The 12,344-nt window shown below is 41.4% G+C and overlaps 1 pseudogene; it reads left to right on the forward strand.

Annotated features, from left to right (window-relative positions):
- The first annotated feature begins 7,973 nt into the window (after window positions 1-7,973).
- On the forward strand, window positions 7,974-11,268 carry LOC147425925 (uncharacterized; annotated as a pseudogene).
- The last annotated feature ends 1,076 nt before the right edge of the window (window positions 11,269-12,344 follow it).

Below are 12,344 nucleotides of genomic sequence, written 5' to 3' on the forward strand. Positions count from 1 at the left end.
AGAGTAGTTGATGCACTCGGTGTTGATGCCGGGTATCAATCCTCTATGGTAGAGATACCTCACACGTGCACATCACAAGCACAGTCGTCCACGGGAAACCGCTCGTCCCAGGAACGCTCATGTTGGGGTCGGATGTCAAAAATACGCCGCATAATGAGAGGTGTCGAGAAGAACGCCGAAAGTGAAACCAATGTTGCCGGACGGAAGTGGCTAGCCAAAAATCCATAGACGCTTATACTCAAAGCCGGCGGTGCCGAGCCGTCGACACCGAGTCGTAGAGGAAATTCGCCGAGGTCAAGGTCGTCGATGCTTGAAAGCCGAGCTGAGCTATATACCTGAGAGCATGCTCGCTCTTTCTCACACTCTATTTCTGTCGCTCTCTTTCACTTTATCTCTCAAGCTTTCCCACAATGAGAGAATTGTTATATCTCTCTATCTCTACTTCGATGCCAAGAAGTCGAGGCTCAAAACCAAAACCGATGTCGATCAAGAGAGCGGAGGATGTGTGTGGGTGTGTCCTCTACTGCTCACGGAGAGGTGTGGGTGAGCGGGGTTAGAGGTCAGTGTGTCGAGGACTTGGTGGGAGGAATCCCTTACACACTTGGAGTTACTTTATAAAAAAAAATTGAATTTATTTTAAAATATCAAATTGCAGTCTGCAAGATTGTCAATTGTCTGGGTGTGTGTGGGTGGGTCACCTTCGAGCTACTCTTTGCCCATCTCCAATCTCCTCACTCTGCTCGCTCCCATTCCCAATTATTTTTCTTGATTCTTTGAGTGCTGCCAGCGTTGCAAGATGCTCGATCCTGCTCAAATTTAAATATGCCTGAGATTTAGGCCCACACACACACACACACACACACAGTAACCACACAATCAGCCTAATTGCCTCGATGCCCAATGCTGCTTAGTGCACGACTTCATTTCTTTCTTTGTCCTCGCTTGCCCGCTCGACAATCAATTTCCTTGCTTGCTTTCGACTGCAAGTTCTATGCCTTCACCTGCAATTGATTTGTTGCTTCAACTTGCCTGAAGCTTCCAAATCTACAATTGATTTTTGACGTGTTCTCACAGTAGATCTTCCAAGCTCAGATCTGCTCTCGCAAATCTATTGCTTGCTTTCAAGCTTCAATGCTGACACTGTTCTAAACTTTTTGCTTCACCTACAGATCCCGACCTTTCTGTCTCCTGAGCTTCCAAAAGATCCCTTGATCCCTCCTCGACTATGAGGGCTACACGCGCCGGGGTTTTGTGATCTGTCCGAGCTCTGATACCAGTTGCAGAGATCGGGGATCCCGTGCAGAGAGTGCAAAAGAGGGAAGGAGAGAAGGGGAAAGGGGATGAAGCAGACAAGTCACAGTTTGGGTTAGTGGAGTAGAAAGTGAGAGTTGTTCAACTCTCATTTTCTCTCCCTACATTCATTAGAGAAAAGTAAAATAAGGGGTGGTTCCCATGGCCACCTCACCTACACCCCAACACTAATAACATAGCAGTGGTAGAGTGTGTATTGCACGTCGATTGCAAGAAATTTGATGGTAGGCAAACACGCCAAAAGGAATAGTGAAGGTTGGCTAGCTGCTAGTGAGATGCCTATCAACACATTTTGCAGGTGTGCACCAGTAATAGATAGAGGCCACTTAGATATGGGCATGTGTAGAGTCAAGTCCTAGGAGGGCTACTACCTGTGTCGAGGGCACGTGATATCATTTTAGACCTGACAAGGAGTTGAGGACTACTTTACTAGTTTCTTTGGTGTCCACATGGAGTCTCCCTTTAGTCTTGGGCATAAAAAATATCCAAAAGGTTAAACAAGGGGCTTTGTCCTTTTCTAAGGAGTAGATCCCACATTCAAGCACACACACGCAGATACTTTTAAATTGCAAAATAATTAGACTCCTTTAAATTATTCGATTTCCAAAGCTTAAAAGATTTAATTGAAGCTAGAGATAAGAAGATTTTGCACACACATTCAAGAAATGAAAGCAAGATTTTGAAATCGGAGAAGAATTATTCAAGCAATATTGCTCACAAAACACAAAGATTTTTCAACCAGTTGATATGACTTATGGTGGATGGATCAATCATCCATTCATAGCTTAATCATCGTTAGATTAGGCTTAGAATAACACTTAATTAATAATCAACGCACCAAGTGAATGTGGTTGCAAAATAACCTTGACTAATGTGCACAAAAGTGGTATATCATAAACTCTTTTTTGAGTTGGAAAGGTTGTTGACTTGTCACACATGCAAGCACTATATGTGTTTTGTTCTAAGACTTACATTTCATGGTTGACTAGTCTTTCCAACATGCCTTCCACAAAGGATACATCATATGGCTATTGTCTACCAGGATTTATACATGGGTGCATGAGGTGGACATGTCATTCACACTAGATCCAACAAGCCTCGCATCCTGTTAAAGTTTATGGATCTCAAGTGATGTGGTCCCATTACTTATTTTTTACTTTTGGTATTTATTTTACTTATTTACATGATGCTGGTTAGGAAAATTTATTGAGGGAGGTACTCAAGGACCCCTAAGCTGGCATATAAGAGGCAAATTTATCCCCATTGTATAGGTTGACTAGTCTTTCCAACATGCCTTCCACAAAGGATACATCACATGGCTATTGTCTACTAGGCTTTATACATGGGTGCATGAGGTGGACATGTCATTCACACTAGATCCAACAAGCCTCGCATCCTATTAAAGTTTATGCATCTCAAGTAAATGTCCCATGTGGTCCCATTATTTTTTTTTTGCTTTAGGTATTTATTTTCATGATGTTGGGTAGGAAAATTTATTGAGGGAGGTACTCAAGGACCCCTAAGCTGGCATATAAGAGGCAAATTTACCCCCATTGTATAATCATCTAATTCATTGTGGTGGTTGGTTGAGTCAATTGACTCTCTCTCTCTCTCTCTCTCTCTCTCTCTCTCTCTCTCTCTCTCTCTCTCTCTCTCTCTCGCATTCTCTCCCTAACTCTTCGCTTATGCATTGTCGACTTTAACACATCCAAAACGCCCACCCTTACATGCTAGGGCCCATCTCCTTGAGGGAAAACCACACTATTGTCTCCATTTGGTTTAGTTCTCATTCTTTATGATGCAAGATAGGGCGTTGAGGCACATGTGAGGAGTCTCATCAACTATGCACTTTATGCCCCCATTATGTTTGCGGAGCATCAACATCACACCCTACTTGAGTGTTAAGATTTTGATCACATTAGAGCTTGCTTTTCCTACATTTTTAGCCATGAGCTCTCCCTACACACATTCATCTCCCAACCATGATGTGGCCTCTTGTGATGCTCATTTCCAAATCTCTTGAGCTTTGAGATTCACTCATCAACTCCACACACCCCACATGATATGTTTCTTTTCATCCCATAGGTCATATTTGACCTTCAAGGACAATAATGAAATCCATCTCAAACTCTCTTTCTCTCTCTCTCTCTCTTAAAACACACACACACACACACACACACACACACACACACACACACACACACACACACAATTATGGTTCATCCTATGAAGAAATATTGACACTTTGAATGTGAAAGACAAGGTTACAATTATTGTTTCTTTCCTCCAAGGATTTGTAAGAAGGAAAGTACTCAAGCATCCAATATTCTTGCATAGAAGGAGAAGAGTAATGAAACATCATGATTGTGCTATGCATGGTAAAAGTATCCTCAAGGTGGTTTTATCCAATTTTTATAAGTCACTCAATGTGGTGGGTTAATAAAAAAACATAGTTATTGGTGGTGCGAGGAGAAAGTGGGTGATGGTTGCTTTGATAGTGCCATCCTATGGTCAGCTGGATCCAATAAGTTAGGTACCTTTCCATGTGTAAAAGGCTAGAAGTTTAGGGTCCAAGGCAAGGTTTTTTTGCAAAATGAACCAACAATTGGGACTCTTAAAAATGGGAGAAAAGTGTATGTGCCCAAATATTCTCAAATCATGATAACGAAAATTGCTTATTAGGAGGACTTCTCTTAGCCATGTCACCTTGTAAAGTACACCCTTGATTGTTTCACTTGTCATAGTTGGTAATGCCAATGTGAGAATTGAATTGTTGCAAAATGACAATTGACAAACCTAGTAGACTACTAAAACAAGCCTGTTGGTTTATGTGTCTAGGGGGCCATTACAAAAATGAGTGGACAGAATATCTTGCAGTTTCACGGGTCTTAGTGAAACTAGAAAATCCTCATTCAACAGTGTCTTGAAATTAACTCTATAGAATTTATTGCCTTACACAAACTTAAAGTGCCAGCCAATTGAGGCTCTCTCAACAAGATTGAAAAAAAAAATTCTCTTCTTATGGATTTCCACTCCTCGCTCATGTGGTTTTAAGTGGAGAAGCCCTAGGACTTAAAGCTCCCATAGATCCTTTCTTTGTAGAGTTCAATCTTGAGACAAGTTTGTATAATTACAATTCCTTGCTTGCTCACTTCTTGCTATGTGGGTAGTAGCATCTCACAACTCTCCGAAAAGCATTAAGCAACATCTTTGATAAACCCATAGTGCTAATGGAGTAATGGGAGAATTGAATGTGGTCGATTCAATTATTTTATGCTTTTAAAGGCTTCAACCATTAAAGTGTCTACACTGAAACCATGGAACTATTTTTTCTCCCAATTCAGCCTTCTTGATATATGGTTATTGTAAGACTTCTCTTGAAAACACAATTGGGATAGTCTCTAAATATCACAATCAAGGTGATTTCTACAAGAAAGCTAGATAAAATAGATGTTATATCTCCAATATGGCATTGAACAACATTTGAAAATGTTTTGCTAAAGTTGTTAAGCATGTTTGGGCTTGTCTCATCCATTCTCCCTTTCATGTTTAGCTAAATGTGCCCTTAAAGAGGCCCCTAATGGAATAACTTGACTTTAGTGACATTAATTATAGCTTGTAATTATGATATTAAAATAAAAATCTTGGAACTAGTCAAAATCTTACTAGTAAGCTGATACAAACAACATATCCTGATTGATGTTCAACAAAAAAGTTTTTGGGCTCTCATCAAGTTTGATTCAATTTGGTACTCTACAAGTGACCACCCCTCACTTTCCCATACTTTGCACAAAGAGGGTTACCAAAATTGGCATTAGATTTGAGACAAAGAGCATATGCAATTTCCCTTCGGGACGGGTGTGTGTGTGTGTGTGTGTGTGTGTGGGGGGGGGGGGGGGGTTGGGTAGGAACTACGTCTCTCTTGTTGTGAAGTTGTTCTTATCACCCAAAAAATGACAAATTATTTGCTCTATTCATATGGGCTATGATCCTCCAATGGCTAGCATGCCACATTTATGTAGGAACCAAGTTGGAACCGCTGCTCCAAGTGGTGTTTCTAGAACAAGAAAGTAGACAAGTTCTACTATGATGCTTACATCAATCGTATTGAAAAAAGTTGTGGAGTTATATGAAGAGGTTGAGAACTTGGTAATAATGATGGACAAATAATTTGAGCATGTGCAAAAAGTAGTAGACCAAGAGGGCAACTGGGGTGAAAGCAAACCAAAGGAGAGGGAAATGAATTGAAGACGCATGTTTTGTAACTACTTTTGATAAGTGTACTTCTCAATGACAACCACTACATACTACTAGCTAAGAGCTTTAAGCTATCCCTTGTATATAAATAATTGTACTTGTTTCTTCATTTTTAATCCAATCTCCCTCCTTTTGTTCATAAAAGCTCTTTACTCGAGATCTTTTCGCCTCACGACATGAGACGATGAATAAGGTCAACGTTTCATAGAGTGAGTTGCTTCTGTGTCCACATGGAAAAATTGGCCCCCTTTGTATTGATGCTTTTAATATAAAGATTAGATTTGTTTAAAAACTTGAATACAATTAGTACAATAAAGTCGAAGAATAATGAGTTTCATAGGTTTTTTAAAAATTATAAGGAGGGTAGGGGTGGATCAACTATTGGTTTCCTCCCCTAGACATTGCATGATGATCACTACTATTAAAAAGGATCATAACCAACAATGGATCGACGAATATTTTTATCCTTGGGTCCTCCTGTGAACTTTATCTTTGTGTGTATCTATGCTTCTAATGATTCCTCTGCCTCGATTTCTCCTTGGGGATCCTTAAAAGCTATGAGTAACCCCCTTCTAGTTGTTGGAGACTTCAACATTGGTCCTCATAGTTCCAAAAAAGTAGAACCAACTAGTCCAAATTATTGTGGGAAAAGAGAGAGGTATGGTGTGACCTACTTAACAACCTTAACCCGATTGATATTTTTGAAGAAACAAGTATAACTCGGACTAATGAACAAATAGGTAAGTGCTTCAGAGCTACAAGATTGGATAGATTTTACATGCCTACTGTTTTTTATTGGACCAAGTTGATGTTATTTGCAATGTTGATTGTTCAATGGTGGTCAGTGCTAACAATTACCCTATTCTGATTGACATTAAACATACTGACTCTTATTGCAAGGCTGGTTGGCTACATATAGACCAATCCTTAATACTACAAAATATCAAGGAAAAGGTAAAAGAGTCCTTTGATCATCATCTCTTCAAGGTCTTTCCCCTACTAAAGCTTGGCAAATAGCAATTAACGACACATAGAAATTTTTTTTTGAATTTAAAAGACAAGCAAGAGATATCAAGGCAAAGAGAAGGATGATGATAATGAAATCCATTGAAAAGATAAAGAGACCCTCATAAGCGAGATTCTCCTTCTCAAGAACTTATGGACTTAAAGAAGGAGTATATGGCTACTCAATGTAGCCTTGCTTGGACCAAAGAATTCTAGGCTAGTACGATTGATAAGTCTAAGAAGCACAAGCGTAAGCTCATAAAGAAGAAAAAAACTAAGCATTACTTGCCTTTGCTAAGAATCACAGATGGTAAATATATTCCAAGTCACCAAGTTAATGATTGAAATGATCAATCACTACTATTACTCTGGTATGTTCTCTAATTTCCTAGCAAGATCAAAGGAAAGCGCTATGGCAAGGGCCAAGATAGCCAGCATTAGTAAGAATATCAAACACCTCAAAAGAGGGAAATCTCGAGGTCTTTTCGGCTTGCCCTATGAGTTCTACTTTGAGTTTCAAATTGTTTGTTCCCTTGCACGCTCTTGGTATGGCAAGAAGCATTGAGAACAAAAGCTATTGATACTCGTGTTATTAAGTTGGTTCAGATGAAAGATGAGAAAGAGACTCTAGCTAACCGGAGGCCTATCTTATTTTTGACGTATCTACAAGATTTTGGCCCTTTCTCTAGCTAGGAGACATAGCCCTTTGATGGACCCTGTCATCCTTAAGGAGCAAAAATGCTTCCAAAAAGGAAGATCTATATTAGATGCTATTCATATTTTTGGGAGAGGGGATGGAACATGCAAAGCATATTTGTCCTTTCGAGATTGAGATTGGTAAGGTTTATGGAAGAATTGAATGGGACTTCATTTTTTAATAGTTATCTAATCTTTTTGTGGTTAAAAAAGTAATAATAATAGTGCATAGTCGATTTGGAAATATAGCTACTAGGGTGTTTGTTTATAATGGCACTTTGACAGAACTTTTGTTGCTTAGGAGATCCATTAGACATGGATGCCATTGTCCCCTCTGTTATATGCCATATTTGGCTAATGCTTTGGGCTGGTTGATAATGGACAATATGATGAAAGGGGATCTAAAGGGAATTTCCATCCTAGGAGTAGCCTCCAACAGTTTGTAGATGATATGAATACAATTTTTAGAAATGAGGAAGGTTCTGTTCAATGCTTTTGAGACTACTTAAATACTTTCAATTTAGCTACTGGATCAGTCATTAACCACAACAAGACTGGATTCAGAACTAGCAATGGAAAGGTTCCAGATGGGCAAGTTTCCACCGCCAAATTCATACGAGCAGAGCTTGCAGTGTATAGCCTTGTGATGATGTATATGGGCACGAGGGTTCTGATGTGCAGGTGAAGACAAAGGGCAGTGCTTAATTGTGGAAGCAGTAATGGTCGAGCGCCGCATGTGTCGACGCCATCAGATTCACGAGCTGTTCAGCAATCCTGAAGGATCCCCGGAGCTTTGGAATGTGATTCAGTCTCCCAAGAAAGGGTTTGATTCGAGAGATTGGTGCAATTTGGCTTTCGATGCCGCTCATTGCGGTCAATTGGGCCTGTTGAAATGGCTGATCTACTCCAAGAAAATACCGATTCTGATACAGAATAAAAAAGGTTGCAACTTGCTTCATGCAGCCGCTTCTTTTGGTCAAGACTTGGTTGCTGAATGGCTCCTTGATCGAGAGAACTACAGTACCTCTGTGGTTCTCTTTTGCGGTTGATCCAACCGCAAGAGGACACCACTAGAGATTGCTGTTCGCAGCTATCGTTATGAAACGGTCAGCTGTCTGCTCGATATCGACATTATCTTTCGCACGTCTTCACCTTCACAAATATTCAATGTCATTCAATATTGTTGTCAATTAGCTGAGCCAGCAATGAAAGATTATCTGGTTTATCACCTTCGGACCATGGAGATCAAGGTGTTTTTCTGGGATCTGGCTATGCGCTCTGAGGAGAATATCAATGAGATCCTCCCTAAGCTTGCTGAGTTCTCTTGGTGGGAAAATCGCGGGGATTTAGAATGGAATGAACATGAAACTTTTGCTTTTTATACCACTTTGCAAGCTGCAGCAAGTACATGGAATAAGGAATTGATTACATGGCTACTGGATGAATGGAAAGTGTCATTGAAGCCACCATCAATCTATCAATGGGAGGGATTGTCAATCCCTGATGTTGTGGCCATGGGAAAACACGTTGATGAAACAATTCTCACCGACCTAGGCGATGCTAAAAATGTTAACAACTACTATCATCACTATACGAAGAAATATTTTGATATGAAAATCAGTACCAGATGGAAAGATGGACAGTGCAATTCTTTAATTAAGACATTGCGGCCCCTGATCTATCGTAAGGGGGCGGCTGATCAGCGCAAGAACAAGTGGTTCGAAGCGCTCGTGAAAAACATTTTGGGCGTCGTCTTGATGTTCTTGAGGTTTTTGCAAAAAAATATGACGATCTTGGAGCTGAATCCTTCGCTCTACCTCGACTCGATCTTGTCGTTGCCTGTGGTCAGCTGCACATTTTAAAATGGCTTATTGGCAAAGGATTCGTCAATTTGAAGCTTCCTCTTTCTTTAGCGGAGGAGATGGATGTCGACGACGACGACGACAATAATGATGCTGACTGTGCAATCTGCTACAGGATCAAGAAATTCCCTGTGGATCTTCAATGTGGTCATTCCTATTTCCTTCCTTTCATTCATAAGGTGCATACTTATTCTCATGCCAATATGCAAAGTTTTCAGTGTCCATATTGTCGTCGGCAGGTAAGTGTTCCTCCATCAATGACCATCTCCTCCTCGCTCCAATATTATCTCAAGTCCAAGTCGCCATGGCTCCAATACAAATCATCAAATACTTTAGGTGAGATCCTGATGGCTCTGGCTGCAGGGACTGGATCTGTTTTCATCCTTGAATATCTAATCACTCAACACAACATAGACCCTTTAACTACCCTTTACGCTAATGGCCGCAATCTCATGCATGTAGCTGCATCACGGCCCAACCTGGTTTCGTGCAAATGGCTCTGCTGCAATGGATACCTTGAATTGGCAACCCATCTTTCTGATGAGAATTTGTCTCCTGCCCATGAAGCCATCAAGAATTCCAATTATGCAGCTTCTTTTGTCTTTGATCTCTTCTCTGATCATGAAGTCCTTCCTGATAATTGGATTGATCTTGCCTCTGTGTCTCTGAATGCCAGCATTGTGCATACTGCTGAGTGGACTCTCTCTCATAAATCACAGATGAGATCTCCAAGCTTCTTGTTGTTAATGCCCCTTTTGATCAGCTTATTGGTGTAATTGAAAAATCCACATTAGGAAAATGTGACATCTTAGATGATAACGTCATCACTCAATTCGAGCTCATCATCCAGTATGGTCGAGTTGACATCTTGTTCTGGTTATACAGCAGCGACCTTGAACGACAATCAGTGTACTTTAATGAAGAGCGCCGAGAGCTCATTCACAAGAAGCTGATTGGGGGGTTGAATTCTAATCGAGGTGATATGGAGGTTTTCATGAATTATGTGGAAGTAGCTGAGAAGCTCCGGTGGGAAATTGCCAATTGTGATTCAGGTTTTAAGCAGATGATTTTAGATGGGGCGCCTGTTGTCAAGATTGAAAACATGATCAAACATCAGAAAGAGTTGATCAAGAAGGCAAAGAACTTGCTTCTAGATACGGACTATTTGGAGATCTCTTTTGATGGAATAGTTCAACATGGTTTGAATCCTTTGGAGACAGCTGTTCATCGTGGCTATTTGCATCTAATTGGTTGGATTCTTAAAATGCCTGATAAGGATGCTACTGAGGCAGTGACCCAGATTCTCACAATCTATTCAAGATGGAAGCACAATTGTGTTTGAGTTCATTCTCTCCTGGCTTGAGGAAAACAATCAGCCGCTTCCCACATTGGTTCATATCGCGGATAGTAATTATGACTCTCTTCTTCATGCTGTTTTGTCTAGATTCGTCACTACCTCCATTTTTATGATGTGTAAATCTGAAGATAATATGGGAGATAATAACTGCGAAGCCTACGCCTACGTTGAGATGGCTCAAATCTTAGTTGATCATCCCGACGTTAATGTGAACGCTTTGAATGAAGAGCGTCAAACTGCCTTCTTCCATTTATCAGGGATTATTTGCTTTCAAGAAAGCACTTCAGAGGCTAGGGATATGGTTGCCGATTGTGCTCTCAAGCTAATTCAAATGTTGATCAATGCGGGGACTGATCTTCATCAAATTGACGCGAAAAACAGGACCTTTTCTGAAACAGTGCTTGAGAAGGGGTCACCTCTGTTGATGAAGGCTATTCGATGGCTTGTCTTAGAGCAAGGGATCAACATCCAGTTCGTGCAGTTTTCATGTTCTGATCTTGATCCCAATGTCTGCAAGCAAGTTGATGCGGAATTCAATGCAATCAGAGAAGAGCAGCGTCTTCTCCAATTACAACAACGATGGTTTTAATCTTGTTGATTCAAAGAACCTGCATGAGAATGGAGGCAAAAGGTTGTCAAAAGCAGAGTCACAGGGTTCTGCAGCAAATGCCCCCATTGTGTGTCTCTCAGAATTGTCACAGCTGCCCTTCGAGTTAATCCTCCTATGGAAGTTTCTTGGCAGCCACCTTAACTTGCCGGCTCAGAAAGAGGCATCGCCTGCACAGGTTCGAGTTTTTTTGTGAAATCGATTTCATAATATTATATTTTAAGGATTTGGGCATAATGTTTGCATTTTTTGCCATCATTTTAAATCAGATACCATGTATCAAATTTAATTTTTGTTCCTGTTTATGAGAGGGAGAGTGAGGGCTATGTTGACATCAGTTGTGGCAGGGGACAGCCTACTGATCTACACGAGGGATTGTGGGGTCTTTTGGATGTTACTCACAGGCCGACGGGTGCTAGATATGGACAGGTCTGATCATGCTATGATGGGTGAGAGTGTGTGTCACTATTTGATTATTTTCCCCCATGCACACATGGTTTGCAAGGGCACACATGGTTTGCAAGGGATCTGTGGTTTACTCCGTGGAGTTGGCTTAGGCTATGGTCACGCGAGGCTTAGTTATCAGTTATAGATAACTAAGCCAACTATGCCCATACAGAGCATTAAATGAATAACTAAGCCTCTTGCATGGCACGTGAGGCTTAGTTATTCATTCATCCTCCCAACTAAGCCTTGAACTCACAACTATTCCAAAATCGGCATAGTTACAAAAGGTGGGCATAGTTATTCATTTACTGCTCCTTTTTGCATGTGACCAAGGATGAGGCTTATGTATTTGTTCAAATAACTGATAACTAAGCCTCGCATGACCATAGCCTTACCACCCAATTTTGTGAGTTGGGGGGCAGTGGGCTGGTTGCTTCAATTTCTAGATGGTCAGGGTGTGGATCGGCTTGAATACAGGTGTGGCATCTGCTTTTTGCCTTACATCCTTGAGAGAATGTTTTTGCAACTACTGTGTGAAAGCCTTTCACCTGAATCACATGCACAAAGAATTAGAACTTCTCGCTGCTCGCTGTGCTTCGTCCGTCCCCCGTCCCCATCGCGCTGCCCTGCCACCCCCCCTCACTTTTCGCGCTACCCTCCTTCCCCCCTCCCCTGCGCTGCTTGCCTGCTGCCCGCTGCCCTACCCGCCTCCCTGCCCGCTGCCCGCTGCCCGCTACCCCCCGCCCGCCTCCTCGCCCATTCCCGCTGCCTTTACCCTCTCTCTCTGCTTCGCAGCCCCCCC

Source organism: Adiantum capillus-veneris, chromosome 24, assembly GCF_014529385.1.
Source record: "Adiantum capillus-veneris isolate H3 chromosome 24, ASM1452938v2, whole genome shotgun sequence".
In the NCBI taxonomy this organism is placed as follows: domain Eukaryota; kingdom Viridiplantae; phylum Streptophyta; class Polypodiopsida; order Polypodiales; family Pteridaceae; genus Adiantum; species Adiantum capillus-veneris.